The 22,861-nt window shown below is 52.3% G+C and overlaps 1 long non-coding RNA gene across 1 annotated transcript; it reads right to left on the reverse strand.

Moving 5' to 3' along the window:
- Positions 1-5,321: 5,321 nt before the first annotated feature.
- Positions 5,322-22,476, reverse strand: LOC114113941 (uncharacterized). The gene is made up of 3 exons (XR_003588726.3): positions 12,358-22,476; positions 11,415-11,488; positions 5,322-5,660 (listed from the first exon to the last, which is right to left on the reverse strand). It is a non-coding gene; the product is annotated as an uncharacterized LOC114113941 (long non-coding RNA).
- Between the last annotated feature and the right edge of the window lie 385 nt (positions 22,477-22,861).

The raw sequence follows: 22,861 nt of genomic DNA on the forward strand, positions 1-22,861 counted from the left end.
CTGAACCCATGAGGCACAACCGCTGAGCCCATGCCCTGGAACAAGAGAAGCCACCACAGTAAGAAGCCCGCACTCTGCAGCTAGAGAGTAGCCCCTGCTCACCACAACTAGAGAAAGCCTGCACAACAGCAAGACCCAGTACAGCCAAAAATAAGTAAAATTATTTTAAAAAAGAGTACATCTGGCATGATAACATTTATTTAAAATTCTAGAACATTAAGAAAAAAGCAAATTGGTGATGGCCTGGGAATGGGTAGATGAGGGAGGGGTGGAAGAATAACATGGGAAGAAACTTTTAGGGTGATGGAAATGTTCCTTTTCTTGATGGTGGTGATGACTTCAAGAGTGTCTAAATATGTCAAAACGTATCACATTGTACACTTAAAGTATGTGTGCTCCACTATAGGTCAATTATATTTCAATAAAGCTATTAAAAATAAACAGATTACTTTTGTAACACAATAAATTTCTTAAAGGACCAGAGTAAGAGACCCAAGTCATTGTATTATATTACACACATCTTTTTGTGGTTAGTTGCTGTGTGGCCCTACTTAATTATTCATATAGTGTTTAGAAACTTTGTAATGTAGAGATTATGGGTATACCACTATGACTCCTGGGGTTTGGTTCTGTGGTCAGTTCTATAAAAATCTGTATATCAGGCCCATGGCCAGGAACATAATCCTCTTTCATAACATTGTTTCTGTGGGAAAATTGAAATTGACTTGCATTACATTTTCACAGTTCCTTTCCTTTGCCCCCAGGCTCTCTCTTCTCAAATCCACCTTATACACAGTTGCCAGACTTTTTTTTTTTTTTAATTAGATCATGTTACTTCCCTGTTAAACCCCTCAGTTTAGTTCAGTCATTCAGTCATGTCCGACTCTTTGGGACCACATGGACAGCATGCCAGACCTCCCTGTCCATCACCGACTCTCAGAACTTGCTCAAACTCATGTCCATCGAGTTGGTGATGCCATCCAACCATCTCATCCTCTGTCATCCCCTTCTTCTCCTACCTTCAATCTTTCCCAGCATCAGGGTGTTTCCCAATGAGTCAGTTCTTCACATCTGGTGGCCAAAATATTGGAGCTTCAGCATCAGTCCTTCTAATGAATATTCAGGACTGATTTCCTTTAGGATTGACTAGTTTGATCTCCTTAAAGTCTAAGGGACCCTCAAGAGTCTTCTCCAACATCACAGTTCAAAAGCATCAATTCTTTGGTGCTCAGCTTTCTTTATGGTCCAACTCTCACATCCATACATGACAACTAGAAAAACCATAGCTTTGACTAGATGGACCTTTGTTGGCAAAGTAATGTCTCTGCTTTTTTCATATGCAGTCTAGGTTTGTCATAGTTTAAACCCCTCAGTGGAGAAAGCAATGGCACCCCACTCCAGTACTCATGCCTGGAAAATCCCATGGACGGAGGAGCCTGGTGGGCTGCAGTCCATGGGATCGCTAAGAGTCGGACACGACTGAGCGACTTCACTTTCACTTTTCACTATGCATTGGAGAAGGAAATGGCAACCCATTCCAGTGTTCTTGCCTGGAGAATTCCAGGGACGGGGGAGCCTGGTGGGCTGCCATCTATGGGGTCGCACAGAGTCGGACACAACTGAAGCGACTTAGCAGCAGCAGCAGCAAACCCCTCAGTGATTCCAAACAATAAACTCTCAGCTCCATAGCATGTCATTCAAGGTCCTTCCTAACTGGCCCCATCTATGTCACCAGTCCCATCTCTCAGAACTGCCTCTGTGTTTATGCATCTGGACCAGGTGCTTTCACCACTTTGAGCCTTGCCTCATGCTGTCCACCTGTCAATACGGGCTTCCCTTTCATTTCACTTGTGCATCTAGAAAGCTCTCTTGTTTAAGATGCATTTCAAATATTGCCCCCTCCTGGGAGCCTTCCCAGATTTTCCTAGAACAGAATTTATCTTTCATTTCACTTTCCTTAGCATCTTTCACATACATCTGCTAGAACATTTATTCTATTGTATTGCGGTAATTAATGTGCATCTGTATTACTTAGGTTAGCAGCTAAGATGTTATAACAAAAACAAAGCCCCCAAATGCCAGTGATTTGAGCAAGTTCATTTCTGTCTCACTTATAAGTCCCACCAGCATGCTGGCTCGGCTCCACAACATTGAGAACCCTGGCTCCTTCTATCTTGTTGCTCCACCATCCTTAGCGTCTTGCATTCATATGCATAGACCAACATACATGACTCTCCAATACACCTACCTTCTGGCCAACAGGACAGAGAAAGGGGATGGAGAGACTGTCTCCTGCCTTTCTTTGGTATGATCCACAACTCGTACCATCACTGTTTTCACATCCCTCTGGCCACATAAGGCTGCAGAGGGATCAGGGAAATGCAGTTTTATTCTGGGTGGCCACTTGCTTCACTACACATCAGGTGTTATATTATTAGACAGGCAAGGGCAAAATGGATCTTGGGGCAAATTGGCACTTTGCCACAGTCCACATCTTTAGCCATCTTACTGTCTGTGATCACTCTTTACACACATAACATTGTATTCCAAGACAAGTAACTTCAAACACCAGGCCATCTTGCACCCAACACCTCCGTCAGATCTGGAGATGGTTACCTGTGGTCTGGAGACCAACACACTTAAAAGATACATCTGTCCCCTACCCTCCTCCAACAGACAATGATGGAGCAAGAAGCACACACCACATTTTTAAAACAATTCTTAGGCGGAAAATAAAACAATGGGAACTACACAGATGGCCCCAGTCCACAGCAATTACCAAGTCATGCTAGTCAGATGTTATAAAGACTCCTTGTCCTTCTGTTTTCTAGAAGTAACTCTTTTGTCCACTGTCCTCCTTGGCTCCTGGCTTTGCCCTCTGGGAGACTCTGGTCACCACCCTCTACAACCACATCTGAAGTGGGCATCGAAGAATATGCCTCTTTCAGGCTCCTGGACTTATTTGCTTCCAGCCAGTTCCATGGGCAGGTAACTCAGCCAAAGGTCTTGTCCTGACAGAATTTGTCAGGCTGAAAACTGGTTGTATTCTTTTATAGCTTCCGTGCTCTGCCCAGACCCCTCTCTCAGCTTCATGGCTGCTATCTTCAGGCCATCTGAGACAATAGACCAGGGTGGAAAGGGAACACCCTTAATCTGATCTTGGCTGCGCAGCTGGCTCCCGTAGTCTGGCAGAGACTTCTCACCTGGGAAAGCTTGAGAAAGGCTCAGGGCTGTAGTCTTAGCTCCTACCAAGTCTGTGCAGAGCCAACTTTGGTCATGCCTTCTATCTGGGGTACAGAAGCAGTTAGTGTCAACAGCTCTTCGACATTCCAAGTTTCCAGACTCTCAGTCAATTTAGATGCAGGCAGCAGGCACGGTGCCCCTGAAGCAGAACTGCATTCCCTTCTGTCTCTGCTTGCACACTGGCTGAGTCGAATCTGAGCTCATCTCTCCTTTCTAGGAATCTGCTGAATGCAGCAAGAAGCAGTCAGGACCCCCTAGTTCTCAAGTTCTCCTAGTGTGGCAGGCTCAGAGAGCATGGGATCTTCCTGTCAAGGTATGGACCACAGATAACAGTTTACTAACTCTTCTGCCAGAGCCTAACAAGGGTCACCAACTTTACAGTCTGCATAGCTGCGTCCATTCCACCTGGCTGTGAATCCAGTGCCATGCATGTGGGTAAGGTTTATGACAGTCCTCTTCTGCCAGGTAGTCTTAAATCACACACGGGAAGATTTTGTGACTGTAACCGGGAGACCATATATAATAGCAGCTTCAACAAGATGGAAGTTGCTTTCTCTCTCATGAGAGAATCCAAGCTTGTCTGATGGTTCTGCTCTGTGACATGAGGACTCTGGATTTCTTTCGCCTTGCTGCTTCCCTGTCCCAGGAGGATGTTGCCATCCCTGCGGTCCCACATAATTCACTCCCAATTTTCCACTCCAGGGAATGGGAAAGGGGAAAGGGGCTGGGGAGTGTGCATTTCAGAATTTGAACACACCCCTCTTGTTCACCTCCCTTTGGCCGTATGGCTATACTCAGCTGCAAGGAAGCCCATGAAAGGCACTCTTTGCTCTGGATGGCCATGTATCCAGATGAAAACTCAAGTGTTCTATCACAGGGAGAAAGGGAGGGAGTGATGTAGTGCAGGGGTCCCCAAATTCTGGGATCTAATGCCTGATGATCCGAGGTGAAGAGCTGATGTAATAATAGTAGAAGCAAAGTACACAACAAATGTAACACGCTTGAATTACTCTAAACCATTGTCTCACCCCTGGGCCATGGAAAAATTTTCTTCCACGAAACTAGCCCTGGTGCCAAAAAGCTTGGGAACCACTGATGTAGGGAACAATTAGTCATGTCCATCACAGCCTGGCTCCTCTTGAGAGAACTCTTTGAAGGGCAGGGACCTGTCTCACCATCATCATCCTAGGCACAGCCAAGGGCCCAGCACAGACAGGGTCAGTGACTACACATATTCAGCATCAATTTCCTGGACCATAACCCAATCCCATGATGGCAGACCTCTGGGACGTGATCATGATTAAAAGGCATCTTTGCTGATGTGTATACAGTCTTGAATTAGGATTCAGAATAAATATTTTGTCCTCTACCAAAAAACAGGCATCTTCACCGGTGTAACCTGGGTGCCCCTAAGCTGCAGGTCTTCGCATTCTCCAGTCCTGTGGAGTCACTTCCCGTGCCCACAGGGCTTCCTGAGGTGGGTGGTTTGTTTCTCCCACTGCAGCGTGCCCCTCCAAGGGCATTGCTCCTCATCGAGGTCCTTAGCCCTGTGCCAGGAGTCCCTATTCAGAACCGCCTCTTTCTAAGCTGGTGCCAGTCTCCTCCCTCCTCCTTCCCAACCTACCAGGAACCCAAGGCTCAAGGGTGTAGCAGATGTTTAAACATATTTAGGAATAATGGACAGTGATTTTAGCATCATGTGGAAAGCACTTCAAATTCAAGGTCACATACCACTCTTTCAGGACGAGTTGATCTTTCCCTGCCCCAGAGAACTTCCCCTTGGCAGGATTCCTCTGTTGGTCCCCACTGCCCCACAACATATTTTTCAAGCCTTCTCTCAATATCCAACATCTCTCTGTTCTCCCTTGTTTCGGGGTTCCTTGAGTGCTCCCAGGAACAGCCCTGAGAGCGTCAAAATGTCCCCCCTTGGTTCAGCTCAGCCACACCCCCTCCACGCTGTGCTCACTGGTACTCCTTTCTAAATAAAGGTCCATCACTATTTCTCCAAGTAAAAGGGCCATCAACCCAGAGGTGAATCATGGCTTTCTTTAGTAGAAGACAGAGGAGGCCACAGTCCATTGGAACTTAAGTCATTTTATTTCCTCCGCACTCTACATACAAGATCTCATTCAACCCTCGAAACCCCTCTGTGAGGAGAGGTGAGACTCTTGAGGTCCAGAGGTGTTAAGCCTCAGTCCAAGGCCACACAGCAGGTGGGAGGCGGGGCCGGCCCACACACTGGGCTCCAATGCCCCAGCCTGGGAAGCAGCCGGCATCACCATCTCTGGTCACCTCGTGTGCTCTGTGACGCGAGTCACCTCTCCGCCATGTACGGCTCCCAGGGGACAGTGCTCACTCTTTCTCGCAGATGCCTCGCCAGGCTGGAGCTACGGCAGCCTCGTGCAGGCCTTCCTGTCCTGCCACCAGAATGGGATGGTCGGGGTGAGGAAAGCCTCTGTGCGCAGGGCAGACTGCCTGAGATGCCGTCTCAGGAGGCACCCCACCCCACGCAACAGTCCCCTAAGCACACCCATTCAGACTCCAGTCAGGCTCCCTGATGCCCCAGCCCTGCCCACTGGCAGGGCCAGGTCAGTCCCCACTGGGCAGGGGAGTGGGGGCAACAGGTGGGAGGAGGAGGGCAGCAGAGGGGTGGGGGTGGGGGCTGAACTGAATAGCTGCTTTCTTCTCAGAGGCTCCCCCTACCCCCAGTGGTCACTGATTAACCCTCCAGACCAGATAACCTCTGTATAGGAGGGAAAAAAACGTGTTTATCTTGGGTTGTAAAACATCAATATTGACTTCTCACAGGGGAAGCCAAAGGGGAAGAGGAGGTGGGGTTGAGGAGGGTGTGAGACTTGTCACCCCTCCTTCTCGAGGCCTGAAACACACTTGCCTGACACCCAGGGGCCAGCCCACCTGGTCTCCTTCCCTAAGGAGAATATTGGGTATTAGGGCTGCAGCAGCTAAAGAAGCTGGATCCCACCCCCTTCCACCTCAGAGTCCTCCCTGCCTTTGCACCCCCCCCCCAATTATTCTCCACTCTGCTGCTCAGGAGGCCTGTTCCCCTGCCTGTCCCCCTCCCCCATCCTGACCCCAGCAGATAAGAGAGCGATCCAGGTCATGGGTTGGATCTGCTGTTTCCCAACTCTGCAACGTGGACAGGGGATTGCCTTGAGGCCCGGTTCCCTCAGCTGTCCCATGGCGGGAGTCACAGCACCCAGCTCACAGGGTTCCTTAGGGTGACTGACCGAGGTCCCTTCCAAGAAGCCCTTGGAGCTGGTGCTGCTGTGAACACCATCACTTCCCCACCTTGTTCTCTCTTTCCTCTCCTGTCCCCTCCCTCCTGTAGCTTGAAGCAACCATCACCACGGACCCTCTTCCTTGCTCTCGGCGGAGGCCCCCTGACGTGGCTGTGGGGTGGACAGTGGCGGACTCACCCAGGACCAGAGACCACGCATGGTCTGACCAGGGCTGTGGGTCTGTAACCCTCTTCCCTCTGGTCCAGAAGGAGTCAACACAAACACTCTCTCTGGCTGGCACTTTTCCTCAGAGGGCCTGAGGAAGGGGCCTGTGGGCACACGATGTTTGGGAGGGGGCTGCCGGCTCTAAGACTGTGGCTCTGTCCTCCTCAGGGAACCTCACACCTACATCCCGGGGTCTTCTCTCCAGCCTCCATCCCCTTTCTGAAAGGTGCTCCTCCTGCCTCTCTTGGTCCTTCCAGCCTGGGCTGGGCCCTTTCTGCCCCTCACTTCATTCTGGGCTCCGGAAGCAGTGCGGGAGGCATCAGGCTTCTTTGATCCTCACCCAAGGCCAGGATTCTCTCCTCCCTGGCCCCAGGTGAATCTCACCTGATGCTGTGGGAGGCCAAGGCCCCAGCCCCAAGTGCCCTTCATCCAGGTGGCCAGAGGGGCCCTGTCCCTGGGCACCTGGTCAATTATTAACACTGAGCAAACTCAGGCTGGTGGGCCCCTCGGCAGGGTCAGGACCAGACAAAGGCCCTGCTGTCTCCCTGAGCTGCCATCTTGGTGGGGGGTTGCTGGCTGGCTAGTCACCCCACGGTGGCAACACCCCTGCCTCCAGCAGGGTGCTGGAGTGGCTGCCACTCTGCAAGGGATTGGGTGGAGATAGGCCCTGGAAGAAGAGGAGGAGGGGGTGGGGTTTGGCCACAAGCCTGTTTTTAAGCCTCAGCTTCATATTTGTGAGCAAGCCTAGGATGGGGGTTGGGGAAGCAAGGGCCTGCCTCGGGGCTCCCCAGGTAGGCTGCTTCCTGCAGCGTGTGCCACGGGGCTGATGGAGGGGTGGTGACCTGCCTCTGAGAACAGCTCTCTGCCCCCTCCTCTCCCCCTTCATCCCCCCATCTTCCTTCATTTGGAAATGTGCCAAGTGTCTTCTATGTGTCAGAAGTGTCCCCCATCTCTCCCCACTCCCCCAAACTTCTGCTCCTTCCCAATGCCTTTGCTGGCACTCTTCCATAATCTAGGAAACCCTTTTTCTTTCTCCCTCTGAATCTCTTCCTCCCCCAAGAAGTCCTCCTTTCTCACCCTAATGCCATTGCCCTGGCTCCCTCACACTGAAGCTCTCATCTCACTGGGCCTGGGGCCCCTCTCCAGCTGCACCATAAGGTCCTTAGGGGCTAGGAGCCAAGACTCCCCTTTCCCCACCACAGGAAACGAGCACATTAGCAGCTTTATCAGCAATGCCTCCCTCAGCCACACATCAAGCAACAAGTTACTGTCTTGCAGAACAACCACTCGGGAGACAACTTTTATATCTGCCAGAAGATTCCAGATGCACAGCAGGCCCCAGAGTCAGCCTTGCCAGCCCAGAACCCCTCCAGCTGACTCCCTTTGGTCTTTCTGCCACGGTCATCCTTGCTCCTGGGTCCCATTGCCCTCCAGGCGCCCCCCCGCACCCCCCAACCCAACTCCATGCATCTCCAGTACCAACTGATATCCACTCTGCCACGAATGAGCTGCCCCACCCCAGGGAAGGAAGAAGTGGGGAGAGAAGGAGGGGTTCTTCAGGTTTCCCTTCTTGGCTAAAGACCTAGAGAGTAGGAGGTACAGGGTGGGTCAGCAGCGGGAGGGTCACCATACTGAAAGCTGGCGTAATGTATTTTGTCCTTCATTCATTCAGAGCAAATGCTTTCTCTACCCTGCCTCTCCTGCCGATGTTGAACGCTCCTGGGAGCCTCCTGGTAACCTCTTCCTTAGTTGGGGGTAGTGAGCACCTCCTGAGGACAGAGGACGTGACCAGCCCTAGGGGCAGCCACTCAGGAAAGACCCTCATGGTGACATTCCCATTGGCAGATGTCTCTCCCCTGGCTGGACCTAGAGTTTCCGTGTCCTGTGATGATGCCCCCAAGTGAACCAGCTCACAGACAGTGACCCTAGTTGAAGGCAGAAATGGAGGGGAGAGGGACAGAGGAGGGGCAGAGAGAGGCTGGGGATGAAACCCAGAGAGTGGGGAGGAGTGAGTGGAGCGGGTAGACACAAGGAGAGCAGCAGGCCCTCTGGGAGGGAGACAGGACTGGGGTGCGCCCCCTACCCCCTCCAGCAGCCCCCAGAGCGGCTCCTGGCCCCTCCCACTCTCAAGCAGGGATTGCGGCCACTCCTTGGGCCCCTCAGTCACCAATTCCAGCACGATGGCGCCATCTGCTGTGAGGAGTGAGCAGCACAGCTTGCTCCATTAAGGAGTTTTGAGAATTTGGGGTGAGGGTAACTCCTCTCTCAGGCTTTCCAGGTGGCTCAGAGGTAAGGAATCCATCTGCCAGTGCAGAGGCCACAGGAGATGCGAGTTTGATCCCTGGGTGGGGAAGATTTCCTGGAGGAAGAAATGGCAACCCACTCGAGGGTTCTTGCCTGGAGAATTCCATGGACAAAGGAGCCTGGCAGGCTGCAGTCCATAGGGTCGCAAAGAGTCGGACACGACTAGGCGACTAAGCATGCGACTCCCGTCTCGTGAATCTCAGGGATCGCAGCCTCTGTTCTGGGCTCCGGGAAATAGTCTTCAGTGTGGGGTCATCTCCCATGACCCCCAGACACCTCTCAGGTGGCCAGATTCTTTCACCTTGCTTTCCAGGTCCCCAAAGATAGGGCTGGAGCCCTGCCACACCTCTCCCCTTTGGCTGGACCTCTCCTCACTCTCTGACCACAGGACAGTGTCTCCTTTCCTCTGACTGTCCTATGGTTACAGCTCCCAAGTGGCCTCCCCACCCCAGCTTTTCACAACTCACAGTTCCTCACCACCTTTCAGCTAAAGTCTGGGTTGGATCAAACTGAGCATGACCACCCCCTACACCCCCCACCGCCACCTGGGAGGAGGCCAGCAAGCTGGGGGCGGGGGTTGGCTGGGTCAGTGTCGGGGCTGGGCCCAAGACTGGAGATCTTCGCTGGCCTTCGTGCCCTACTTCACCAAGACGAGCTGAGATAGCTCGGTCTGTGGTCCCGGCTGTCGCCCAGTCTGTAGGCAGGGCTCTTCAGCCTTCTAAAGGCCTCTTGGGCTCCTTCTCTCCTTCCCTCCCCCTGCTTCTTCTCCCGCACCCATAGCCTGGGTTAGCGCCGAATCTTCATGGACTCTCCCTCTCTAGATCCTCGTGCTTCCTGCCAGGACAGTCCTTCCAAACTTCCAAGTGATCCCTTCACGTTGTTCAGTCGCTCAGTCGCGTCCTACTCTCTACGACCCCATGGACTGCAGCACGCCAGGATCCCTTCATGCCTCTGCTTAAATTCCTTCATAATCCCCCTGTTGTCTTCTGGAAGAAATCCAAACCGCCCCATCAGGCAGGCAGGGCCACACGCCCTCTGGCCCCTCCAGCTTCATCTCTCAACACCCTTCCTTTCGCCCTGCCGTGGCTATGCCAGGGGCGCCTGTGGTCTGCCGCACCTGGGCCTGCGAGCGCTTCCCTAGCCTAGAACACCTTCCCTTTGCTTGGCTTACTCCTCCCCTCCATGAAGCAGCTCAGACCTCACCTCCTGTGAGAAGCCTTTCCTGACAGTTCCCCAACCCTCCCTAAGAAGGTGAGCTCCTCATATATTATACAAACAACCCTCAACCTCAACTAGGACAGGGACCTGGTCTTTGTGGCAAGTAGATATGCAGGAATGAAGGGACAGATGAATGAATGAGGGCATCTGGGGCCGGGGCGACAGCCAGAAAAACGGCGTGCTGATCACCAGAGGACCATGCGACTCTGGGTTCTCTGCCCTCCCCTACCCGCTGAGCCCTGTCCCTCACTTGACAACCCCCTTCCTTGTGTCACTTCTGAGCCCTTCAGGGTCCCTACCCTACCTCACCTCCAGAAACCCCCTGGCAGCCTCTCTCTAATCTCAGAGTGCCCTTCTCCACACACTCTTGGTTCTCTGATAAGCAAGAATCAGCCCCCTCACTCAGCCAGGCCTCTGCAGTTTCCTCCTTCTGACCAGTCCACAGGTACCAGGCCTCCTTCCACAAGGAAGAGTTACTGGGATCAGGGCAAGGAGGCAGGGCTTTTCTGCCCGTTCCCAGGAACCCTCCTGCTGCCTGACTGGGCAGGTCCCTTGATCCTCAGAAAGCCCACATCACTTCACTTGGACCTCAGACATCATGTTTTGCGAAAGGGAAATTTCATCTATTCTGCAATGCCATACCATTTTTGAGAGCAAGGGCCACATGGGAAAGCAAGACTTAAGGCAAGTTTGTCATAAAAAGACATTGTTCTTTCAGATGACTTACTCTGGAGGAAACCACCATCATGTCATGAGGACATCCAAGCAGCCCTAGAAGGGGATCCATGAGGTGAGGAACTGAGAGCCTCTGCTAACAGCCAGCACCAGCTTGTCAGGTGGATCTTAGAATCACATCCTCCAGCCCCAGTCAAGCCTTCAGATGACCACAGCCTAGGCCAACATCCTGACTGTAACTTCATGAGAGATCCTGAGCCAGAAACCCCCTGCTAAACTGCTTCCAAATTTCTAATCCCCAGGAAGCATGAATTTCAGCTAAATTTTGGACTAATTTATTATAAAGTGATAGATAATACAGATTTGACAGTTTTATGATTCTCAGCTCCTGGCTGGCCAGAAGAAAACACACAGTGAGCTTCAAGGAAAGGGCTGATGACTAGAATTGAAAGTATACAGCTGCCCCAAACGTGTACAGACATGATTATTGGAGAGCTGAGTCACACTTACCTTCCCAGGTGGGTCAAACCCGAATCCTTCTTCATTTTTCTCATACTCCTTTCATCTTGCTCTGATCATTCCTACTATTGACAAGCAAGGGAAAAAAGAAAAGAAGCAGCAAAAAAAACACCCCAAAACCCTTTAAATTGCTCCTTAGACATATCTCCATTTCCATACATTTAGCTCGTTCTCTTTTGTATAAAATTGCTGAGTTTTCCAAGATATTCTCATCCCTTCCCGTTCTCCTAGCCAAGATAATTTCCTGGTGCAGGGAGATGTTTATGGACCTCATGGTGGTGGGAAGACGGAGTTGAAGTTCTAAGTGGAGTCCTCTGCATTTGTATACACACACACAGGTGGGACAGGACTGGAGCCTCCTGGTCCCTGGGGCTCACTGGTAGGGGTGAGGCTGGAGAGCAGTGATGCTGAAGCATGTGGTCCCTGCTCCGGGCTGGTGGTACAGATCTTGCCTCTGTGGTCCCCAGGCACTAGGACCACCTGGCCGCATTCTTCCCACTCACTCCAGAACAAGCAGTGTGCCATGAAGCTGTCTCCCAGACGACTTTCCCCCAGCCATTTCAAACCACCTCCTGGGTGGCATACTATTGCTTTGGCAGCATCTAGAATAGCTGCTTTGCACAGGGGACTGTCACTAAAGTTTCCTCCCCTGCTGCAACCTGAGTCAAGCTCTACCCACCCCTTGCAGCAGGATTTTCCCTCACACCTAACTGGGGTTTCTCCCACACAAGCCTCTGAGGTTGAAGGATGGTGCTGCCTTCTTCCCCCTTTCCTGGTCCCATTGCCATTAGCAGCAGCTTCTCTGCAGCCTGTCTGCTTCAACCTTGCTTGAAGCCTTGTTTCGAAGCCCCCTCCACTGGGCAATAAGCTTCATCAGGGAGGGCTACAGGGAAACAGGAATCATGGGAAAATGAAAACACATCACTTTACATACCTGCATGCAGAGATCCATAGACACCAATATCAAGATCTCCACCTACTCAGGCCCTCACGGCAGACACCCTGGGGTGAGTGGGACCAGTTCAGGGACTTCTCAGTGTTACCCCAGGAGCCCCACACCATCCTGATCCTTTGTCTTCCCTCTCAAGATTGTTTTTTCTCTCCCCATCTCTCAAAGGCCTTGGGAGGGAGGCAAAGAGGAGGGAACGATACCTCTTCTATAGATATTCCTAAGGATAAAAACTTGGAGGTGCCCCTCTAGCTGGTGGATTTCTATGGCTTAAATGCCTCCTGCCCCTCAAGGCTTCTGGACACAGTCCCCTCTGCTGGGCTCCAGACCCCTCCGTCAGCTGCTCCGAGACCCCCCTCTCTGATCTCCCAGCGGCTCTTCCAACTCACCCTGTCCCAAACTGACTCGTCCTCTTCCTTAAGCTACCTGCTCCTCTTTCCCCAAACCCACACGCATCTGGTCCTCTCTGCTCCCTAAACAGCTCCCCTCTCTCCCTCCCTCTCCCACTGCACTGAGTCAGCCCTCAAGTTCCACTTCCCATCTGGGTCTCCTCTCTCCACCGCCCTCCCAGCCCTTCATGGTGACTGCAGGACTATTCTTAGGGCAAGTTGGGTCTTAAGCCCTCAAGCTTAAACTCCTTCGCGAACTTCGCGGTGATCACAGGACGCTGCGCCCTGATCCAGCCTACCCTGACCCTTCTGCTCTGATGTTTATGAGCAGCTTCTCGGGTACCCAGACAGGCCTGGCTCGCTCTTGACTTCCCTGTCACACGTGTGGTTGGAATGCTCACTCCCTTGAGTGCCTGCTGAACTGCTCATTTTTCAAGATCCTGCTTGAGTCACATCCCCTGGGAAGGCATCCTGAGTCAGAGTTAATCACGCCCTTCTCCTGTTACCACAGAACGTTATTCACGTTTCCCCTTGGGTGCCTCTCCCATCCTCCACCATGCAGCCTGGCCAGAGCACCCCCGCCTCCCACCTGGACTGTTACAAGTGTCTCCTGACCCAGCCCCTGCCCTTGCTCTCGCCTCTTCCAGGCTACTGTGGAAACAACAGTCCAAGTGGTCCTTTGGAAAAACCAGTCAATAAACATCTCCCGGTTCAAAACTCTCCAGTGCCTCCCATCTCACTCACCATAAAAGCTAAAACCCTACAGTGGCCTCTGACATCTCCTGGCCTGGTCCTCCTTAACCTTTGGACCTCCATCCCTGCTCCCCTTTCCCTCCCCGCCCCAGAAACACTGGCTTTCTTGTTGCTCCCGAACACTTGAGGCCCTCTCCTGCCCCTGGGCCTTTGCACATCCCCCAGAAACCCACTGTCATCTCTCCTATCAGCTTCAAGTCTTTGTTCAGTCTCACCTTCTCAGGGAAGCCCACCCTCCCAGGCCTGTGAACACTGCAACCAGCCTCTGGCTCCCAATCCCCCCTTATCTGCTCCATTTTCCTTTTTTACAGCAAGTCGAAGAACTGATGCTTTCGAATTGTGGTGCTAGAGAAGACTCTTGAGGGTCCCTTGGACTTCAAGGAGATCAAACCAGTCAATCCTAAAGGAAATCAACCCTGAATACTCATTGGAAGGACTGATGCTGCAGCTGAAGCTCCAATACTTTGGCCACCTGATGCAAAGAGCCAACCCTTTGAAACAGACCCTGAGGTTGGGAAAGATTGAAAGCAGGAAGAGAAGGGGACGACAGAGGACAAGATGGTTGAATGGCATCGTCAACTCAATGGACATGAGTTTGAGTGAATTCTGGGAGATAGTGAAGGACAGGGAAGCCTGGAGTGCTGTAGTCCATGGGGTCACAAGAGTCAGACATGACTTAGCGAGTGAACAACAGTGATAGCACTTTTTACCTTCTAAACATATTAGTTAACCTATTTTTTTTTTTAATTTTATAGCCTATCTCCCCTTCCAAAACTATCTGGTTTGTTTACTCATAGATCCAATGAGCCTAAAATATTGCTGACACATGGTATACACTCAGTAATGAAGGCATGAATCAATTAATCAAAGCTATTTATTGGTGGGCTTCCTCAGCAGTCAGTGAGGCCCTGGAGATGGAATCCATGCTCAGTCACCTCTGGGCCCTCAGAGCTTAGCCCGCTGCCCTGGCTACAGTGGTTGCACAAGAACCGTTTACTGAACGAATGGGTATCTGTATGGAGGGATGAATAAAACTAGGCCCTGCCCTTTTGGCTGAGGGAGAAGAGTAGGGACCTGAGCCCTCCACACAAATGCCCAGTTTTTCCTGGGCTCCTCCTGTGCCCTGATCTCCCGCATCTTCCCAGAGGGTCCTGCCTCAGCCCTTTCCCCTCAGGCCCAGGCCTCACTGGCTGTTTGTTTAGAAGGAGTTGATAAGTTTACCACCACCCAGGTACGGCTGTCTGAATACTGTCTAAGACTGGTCCTTTCCTAGAAATGTGATACATTGCAACCAGAGACAATCCCTTAAGCCAGAGGATTGGAGCAAAGCGGTCAAACACCAGGTGTTTCGGGCTGTAAAAGGCTTCCGGGGCCTGGGCCGTGGCTCAAACTAGGGCAGCGGGGTGGAGGCCGCTGTGGCCTGTGTACAGGGTGCCTTGACCTTCCTGGATGTCCTCCTGAGGACCGGACTTGGTGCAGGGCTCAGCCCTGCGCTGAGGAGCAGACACTGCGCGTCCTACACAGAGTGAGAGCAAGAAGGTCCAGCAGCAGAGGCCCCCCTCCCCACCCTCCGCCCCTCCAGTCTCACGCTCCTCCTTCTATCTCAGGGGTCCCGAGGAGGTAAGGGGTGGGGGTAAGACTTGGCGCCCCACCCCCCAGGCCTGGGATGGACCCCCGACAACGTGGGCCTTGGGGGTTTCCGGCTGTTTTTGTAGCCACAGTCACGTGTTCCTTCGTGTAACCTGAGCCTCCAACACGGCATGAGCCTGCACCCCAGCTCCCGACCCACATCTGCTTCTCATTTCCGCCCCAGGAAAATGGCCCAATTTCCATGAGTCGCTGGCCCAAGCCCAGGCTGGAGCCTCTCAGCGGCCAGCCCCACCCAGCTGGGTTCCATTACTGGGGAGAGGGGTAGAGGCTGAGAGAACATTAGAGGTAGTGGGTGTGTCATGGAGCTGGCGGGAGGTGCGGGGGCAGGCCAGAGTGCTTGGGGTGGTTCTGTCAAGACTTCGCAGTGTGTCCTTGGGGGAGTCCCCAGCCTCTCCGAGCCTCAGTTTTCTCATCTTTCTCATGAGTAACACACGTGTTACTCTACTGATGGACATCTTATGAGGACTTGGGGACCAGGGTGATTCTTTAGGATGAAAACAATGGAATTTTCCCCAAAACCAAACTGAAAATAGATTGGCCTGCAGACAGAACCAGTGGAGCTGGCACATGTCAGGAAACTGCTGAGGACCCAGAGCCACTTCCCTACCTGACTGGGCCCTCCCCTGGGCAGTTTGATGGGGTTTGGGCCTAAGTCCTCGTCTGGCAGGCTAATCCCAGCTCTCAGTTCTTGGTCTACCAGCATTTATTAAGCACCTAGGATGTGTCAGGCCCTGGGTGGGCAGGGGTCGGTAGACCAAAGTGATGAATACAACTTAAGCTTCTTGTCAAGGAACTTAGAAGTAAATAAATATAGTCCAACATAGCAGAGTGCAGGGGATATGAATGGAATGAGGCCAGAGGCTGGAAGTAACATAGTCTATTTCTAGTCATGCAGTGGAGATCCTTGACTTTTTAGATGTTCTTAACTTGATTTTTTTTTTCTAATAAAATCTACATCAAAGTCCATCCTCCTTCCAACAAAGACCAGGACCTTAGAAAGTGCCCTCCAGACACCTCCCACCCTTCACATTCTGAATCCCAAGTCGGTTCCCTCTGTGGGAGGTTGTCAGGGACTCCACAAAGGGAGGTCCCACCTCCCACAGCACCTCCCCTCCAGGCCTCTGGTGTCACCTTGCCACCCTCACCCTGCACGGGCCATGCCCCACCATATCCCCTGCTTCCTGGTCAGGGGGCAGAGCCTGAGCTGGAAGCCACAGAGGGCTGGTGGAGGCAGAGAAGGGTGATAGATGGAGACTCTTGGCTCTGCTCCCCGTGCCTAGTCACGAGCAGCAGGACAAGAGCACCTTGTGCAGCTTCGGGGGACATTGTGGGGTCCTCACCCCACCCATGGGCTTCCCTGGTGGCTCAGACAGTAAAGAATCTGCCTGCAATGCAGAAGACCCGGGTTCAATCCCTGGGTTGGGAAGATCCCCTGGAGAAGGGAATGGCTACCCACTCCAGTGTTTTTGCCTGGAAAATTCCATGGACAGAGGAGCCTGGTGGGCTACAGTCCCTGAGGTCACACAGTTAGACACGACCAAGTGACTTTCATCTCGCCCACAGGCCCCTGAACTAAACCACCACCTTGGAGGCCATTTTGTAGATGAGGACCCTGAGGAACGGAGAGGCTCAGTAACTTGCTCAAAAACAAATTGTTTGGTCTGGAACCTCATCTCTCTGACCCCAGGGTCTGTGATCTTTGCACCAGCTTGGCACTACTCTTGAGCACCTAGGTTAAAAAACCTAGTTCAGTCACTCACTAGGAATGTGACCTTGGGCAAGTCTTCAAAGTCTCAATTTTCAAAATACGTTTTTTTAAATAAATCAGCTTTATTGAGGGATAATTTATACACAATAAACACACAGATTGTGTGTGACTCACTTGAGCTTGATGACTCTTGATGAACATATGCGTGCATGTCACAAACCACACAATCAAGATACAGAACATTTCCCTTCCCTGCAGGAAGCCCCTCCTTCTGCAAAAGGGGCAAATAAGAGTACCTGTCTCCTGGCATGTCAGGAAGGTCAAATGCAGTAACACTGGCAAGATACTTAGCAAGGCTCCAGGTGTGAAGTAAGTACCCCGTCAACATGCATTGCTTTTGACAGCATCTTGCCTCCATGGCGCCCCCTTGAGGCTGGGGCAGGGGTGGGGGCAGGTGCAGCAATGCTGTCTCTGAAGCCTTCTCCTCCCCAGTGTGAAGGCATCAGCCCATCTAAGAGAAGACTTGGGATAGACTCAAAACCTCTGTCTTCCTCCAGGAGCCCCGAGGGGCTGAGTGCAGAGAAATGGGCCAGCTTCTGCCCTCAGGCTGGCCCAGAACATAGGTCCTCTGTTCTGAGACCTTCCCATGTCTGTCTCCAGCATTGGAAGCAGGGCTAGCTTCATGATTGGCAAGCTGTCAGTCACTCAGGACTCCATGCTCAGAAAGCCCTGTACTTGGTTTAATGTTCTGATGTCACCTTCTTGCAATCTTCAATAAAACAACGGACCTTGCGTTTTTATTTTACACTGGGCCCTGCAAATTATGTAGCAGGGGATGGTGGCGGTGAAGGTAGGGTGAGCTGGCTGATTTCCTCCCTAGAGAAGCTGGTGCCATCCCTCTCTAGGCATGCACACACACACACACACACACACAGGCACACACACACACACACGCACAGTCATCACATGCAGTCACATATACTCATTCAGCACTTTCTCCGTCCCTTCTCTGTCACTCCCCACAGAGGGGCAACGGGAAGGCCTGGCTCATACTGAGCCCTCAGCCACCAGGAGGCACCCACGCAATCTGGCAGCCTGCTCGGTCTGGAAACCCCCTTGGGGACAGCTCCTGCTCATAGGGCCTGCTGGCCAGGCCACCCGAATTCCCATCCTCTGACGGTCCTCTCCAGCCGCCTCCTCCCAACTCCACAGCTCAAGTGTGAAACCACAGCTGGGCGCCTGCCAAGGGGGCTTGGGTTTCATCACACTCAACTTCCCACACCTCGGCTAGAGGCCAAGGTCTGATGGGGCTGCTGGCCTGAGGCCTGGCCTTGAAGGCAGAGTAGGGGTAGGGGATGGCTCCCAGTTCCCCCTGGCTTCCTGTGTATCCTAGAGGGCCCCCTCTTTCAGGCCACAGTTTCCCCTCCATGCAGTGGGATGGGATTTGGTAGGAATGGAGCACTTGCCAAGGGTAAGGGGAAGGCAGAAATTAGAGACGAAGGCATTGAGAGAGAGTCTAGAATGTCACTGTCCACAACAGTAGCCACCACGAGCTGCATGTGGCTATTCGAATTTAAATTAACTTACATGAAAGCCAATTTAAATTTCATTTCCTCAGCCACCCCAGCCACATTTCAAGCACTCAACAGTGATGTGTGGCTTGCAGCTGCCATCTTGGACAGCTCAGACACAGGACATTTTCATCAACACAGTGAGACACATCTGCCGGTGGGGGAAAATCAAGGCGCAGGGGATGCTGGGAGCTTTGCTGACCCCGGGGGTGGGTGGGCAAAGGGCCGTGAGTGGGACACATTTGAGAAATGCTCTCAGTCACCTCTAGACCTCAAGAATGAGAAGATGGACACGCCATAGAGGGGAGTCAGGAATCAATCTCCAAGGGGTATAGAAACTATCTGAAGGCAGCTTCAGCTCGTCACCCCGACTGAGAGACCAGAGGCCCAAGGAAGGTGGCGGCCAGAACAGGTGTCCTTCCTAGCAAAGGGCTCCCAGAGCCGTCTCCAAGTGGGAAATGCCATCACTCCTTCCTGCCTCACCTCTAGACTCAGGATGCACCTTTGCATGCTCTAGAATAATATTCTCAAACTTTAGCCTGCCTCGGAATCACCCGGAAGCTTGCTGAAGCACAGATAACTAACTGAAAACTCAAAACACATATACTTTTACTTCGTTTAGGAGTCAACGTTGAAATACAGATATTTGGGTTGTGTTCACCGGAGGGTTCACTCGCGTTTGGCTGTCTGGGTAAATCATTGAAAGGTATTGAGCTGGCTTAATCTGGACACATTTTATAAGCTATAAATGGATCAGCAGAGGGTGATGTGGTGATTTCAGAAGAGACTGGAGGGGGCAGGAAAGAAAGGGAAGGGAAAGGGAGGAAGGACTTGGCCCTAAGAGGTTATACAAGCCCCCGCACCCCACCCCCAGCAGACACAGGGTCACTCAGCAATCAGGCTGTACTTCGCTTCTTCCTCCCCGCTCTCCAGCTCTGACTATTTTCAAATGAAATAAGCCTGGGAAGCAGGGAAGGCTCAGGGCTGTGAATACATGTTCTTGTTTTCCGGGCTTATTCGACTTTGACAGGGAGCTTGGCTGAGTGCAGGCATCTGAGCCCTTGCTCTCAATGGTGCTTTTAAGGCATGTCTTACCCAGAATTTAAAGAGTCTCCATCAAATATACCAGCAGGCCTTGATGGCCCCCTCAGTCCCTGAGGCGCAAGCCCACCCTGCCCTCCTCCACCGCCCACCCCTAGCCTGCACCCACCTCCACACTTCTGGGGAGGGTAGAGAACAACAGATCCTGGGTTGGGAAACCAATTCTGAGGGACCCAGCCCAAAAGTTGGCTTCTCATTTCAGGAGGACTATTTTCAGCATTGGGGAAACTATACTCACAGAACAAGCTTTGAAGATTCTAGAATGACCCTCATTCACAGGTGGGGGAATAGAGGCCCCTCTGGAAAACTTTTGAACATCTTCTTCCCCGGACCCTTCCCTCTCCAAGTGGGAAAATCTCACCCCCTCCTTCGCAACCACCCATTCCACCCACAGTATGTCCCCACAGCAAAACCACCCTTTGGATGGCTGCTCTTATATTTGGGTAAAACCTCAGACTGTCTCTTCCACTCTCTCCACAACTGCCCAGTGAGGGGGGCAGGGTCCCATTTTACGGATGGCCAAAGGGGTGAAGCAACCACGTGGCTGATCACTGGAGGACTGCCTGTGCCTCCTTCTGATCACAGGGGCGGGCTTTGGCGGCCCGCCGCCTCCACTCCCTTCCAAAACACCTCCTGTCTCCTCACCAAGGCCCAGGAGCACCGCTGATTTAGCATTTCCTGCCCTTCTGACAATCAGTGTGCACAAAACAGGCTTTATTTAAACCACTTTTGGAGGGCATCTCTTCTACCTCTTCCTCTGGCTTCAATAAGCCGCTAATCTGAAGCAGGATAAATCATTGGCATTTAACAACCTGATTACAAACATGTTCCTGGTTCCTGTCCCTGCCCTGATGGGAAGCTCATTTCTCAAAGGGTTAATTAACAGCCTTCACACAGGCCGCATTTAGCAACGAGTACAAAGCCGCACACATAAATAACGTCTCGAGCGGAAGACGAGGGTGCAGATGGCTTGTGACTTTGCTGTCCAGAGTTTTTAAACCGGTGTGAACCAGGTCCTGTCGGGACCCGGGGCCATGAGTCAGGGTCAGGCTTCGAGGTGGGCCAGACCAGAGACACTGGTGGCCAACTCTGTGCTCTGTTGAAAGAAAGTCTTAGCAAAACAGAGCACTGAGCCAAGATGTGGGGGGGAGAGAGGGCGGGCCTGAGGTGGGGAATGGGCCTGCTGACTGACCCGGATGGACAGCAGCCAGGGAGGAACCAAACCAGAGGCCCAGAGTCCTTCACGGGGCGCTGGGTTTACCAAGGGGGCCTCCACCCAGAGAGTCATACCCTGGGGCACAGAGCCCCTTGCAGACCCTGCAGCCGGGGATGCCAAGTGTGCCCAGGCTAGGTCAGAGGAACTATATGGGGCTGGGAAGAAGGCAGAGAAAAGGACAGCCCCAAGGAAGCCGAGAAAGTTCTGGAAGCAGTACAAAGGCGTCAGCAGTTTTCTGCCTCCTTCGTGGGTAATCTCTGTTCCTCTGCAAAGCCTTCAACTCCCAAGAGGAGGTACGCAGGACTCACCCGCCCACCGACAGGGACATATCTCAGATTTTATCAGGGGCAACTTTACAGAAACACTGTTGCAAGCAACCTGAAGCCAAAAGAGAAGGACACAAATGCCAAGAAACAGAAGGAAGGATGTAAATATGCTCTGGACATCAATGAAAATGAGAAACAGGAAAAGGCAGAGAAAAGAGGAGCTCAGAATGCAAGCCTTCCACATTCTGTCTCTTCCCATTTTCCTTGTTTCTCTGGTTCCTTATGTTCATCTTCTCAGCCTTTAAATAGATCCCATCCCTCAGCTTTCAGAGTCCCCCCACCATCCTCACCAAACACTCTCCTCCTGGGGGCAGGAGGTGCCATCTGGGGAGGCGGACAGGGAGCACCCAAAGGCGGTCTGCTGGAGGTAAGGGCGCCCCCTGAGTGGCAGAGAAGAGCCCCATCTCAGTGGCATCCTGGCTGCCAGTCCTGACCCAGGGCTGAACCTGCCAGGCTCAGGCCAGGGGCTGCCTCCCCGTGCCAGGCTCAGCGCCCTGGGGGTGAGGGAGCAGAGAAAGAGATGGGGGCCAGGTCACACTGGCTGAACAGAGGGGCTCTGTGTCCAGGAGTGGCTGCTTCTCCCTGAGTAATTTTCCAGGGTTTGCCCTTCCCTCACAGAACTCACACAGGGGCCGCCATCCTCCAGAGGGTTATTCTAGGCCAGTCACCTGTTTGGTGACCCTACCTGCTTTGATTTCTAATCCCCCTCACTCATCCAGCTTTGCTTCTCAAAGTCCCCACACCCATCTCCAGGATATGATACCCCTGGACCCCAAGACACCCAACCCACCCGCTCCAGGCCCAGCTCTCGGGTCGTTCTGGGAAGTCCCAAAGGCGCCATTGTTGCTGGGCTGAGGCCAGCATTTCTGTTTTCTCAGAAGGATCAAAGCCGCGTCCCAACCCTGCTAGGAGGAAGCAGTTGTGACTCGTGCAAATATCTGCAGTCCATTTGGGATTTTACTTTGGTGAGAAATAAATACACAGCCATCTGCAGATGATGGAAATATGACTTAAGTAACTTTTTGGTCGAGGCTATTGGGCCAGAGCCCAGATGGAAATAAGACCTTGTATCTCAGTCTCTGCTGCACACTTGAAAAAAAAAAAGAAAAAGCAGAGGGGAAGGGGAAAAAAAAAAAAAGTTGATGAAAACTGAAGCTCAAAATGGAGTGTGCTCTATTACTTGGCCTGAGAAGGGAAAAATAAACACCAAACAGCTACTCCATTCAAGTGTGTGTTATCTGGCTCATCCTCGCTGAGCATTCCCTCTCCTCCCTCCTCTGCCCAGGAATTACTGTGCCTACAAACAGCCCCCACGCCCACCCCTAACCCGGGGCAGGCAGACAATGGGCCAGAAAACCAGGCTGGACCAAGGCCTCTCCCTGCAGCCCCCAGAGGCCGTAAGATTGAGAAACACAAGGCTATTTTTAAAGTCCTATTTGTCTACCCACGTCGGCTCTGCGAGCCTGAGAAATGGTATCATTTGTGGGAGGTGGCATTGATTTCTTTTTTAACTTGCTCAAAGCCACATTTTTGCAAGTTTGAGAAAAGCCAAAAAGACAACAGTTTCCAAGGGTGATCTCTCCCCTGGCTTGCCTTCCTGCCCTGCAGGAAGGACTCAGGTGTATGTGGGAGCGCAGTCCTGTGGCTGTGCCCTGGTCTGCGGCAGGCACAGGCCCCCAGATCCAGGCCCAAGGAAGTGGAGTGAAAGATTTGGAAATACAGGAGAGCCGGTGAAAGAGGAAGGAGCAAGGGAGTAAGAGAGAGGCAGGACCCGA

The sequence above is a fragment of the Ovis aries genome, chromosome 3 (assembly GCF_016772045.2).
Source record: "Ovis aries strain OAR_USU_Benz2616 breed Rambouillet chromosome 3, ARS-UI_Ramb_v3.0, whole genome shotgun sequence".
Taxonomy (NCBI): Eukaryota; Metazoa; Chordata; class Mammalia; order Artiodactyla; family Bovidae; genus Ovis; species Ovis aries.